The sequence below is a fragment of the Acanthisitta chloris genome, unplaced genomic scaffold (genome assembly GCF_000695815.1).
Source record: "Acanthisitta chloris isolate BGI_N310 unplaced genomic scaffold, ASM69581v1 scaffold43700, whole genome shotgun sequence".
NCBI classification, from domain to species: Eukaryota; Metazoa; Chordata; class Aves; order Passeriformes; family Acanthisittidae; genus Acanthisitta; species Acanthisitta chloris.
In genome coordinates, this window is record NW_008654095.1 from 1,088 (window position 1) to 1,399 (window position 312).

Here is a 312-nt window from a genome sequence, read left to right on the forward strand (position 1 = left end):
ATTACTAGTTGAGAAGAGTGAAACTGCAAGAGCAATTTTTCATCACTTACTCAGGGGCACAGTCCTATGCTGCCTCAGAGCAATACTCATTCCACACCAAGCACTGAACACCTGCACAGTGTGGGTCAGGTACATATGAGCTAGATGAGGGAACTGCTCCAGCTGAAATGGAACTTCAGGGTCGCTATGCAATCCCTCAAAGGCTTGTGCTGAGACAGCAGGTAACAACTTGTTGAGACTGGCAAGTGGTCAGAGAGGTCTTCATAAGCCTCACCACATAACCACAGACTATCTGTAAGGAGCAACTCTTTC

General features: G+C 47.1%; 1 protein-coding gene across 1 annotated transcript in view; it reads right to left on the reverse strand.

The window, feature by feature from the left end:
• Positions 1-312, reverse strand: part of MRPL18 (mitochondrial ribosomal protein L18) — a gene marked incomplete at its 5' end in the record, with an annotated part of 2,334 nt that overhangs the window by 720 nt on the left and 1,302 nt on the right. The gene's annotated exons all lie outside the window — the stretch shown is intronic.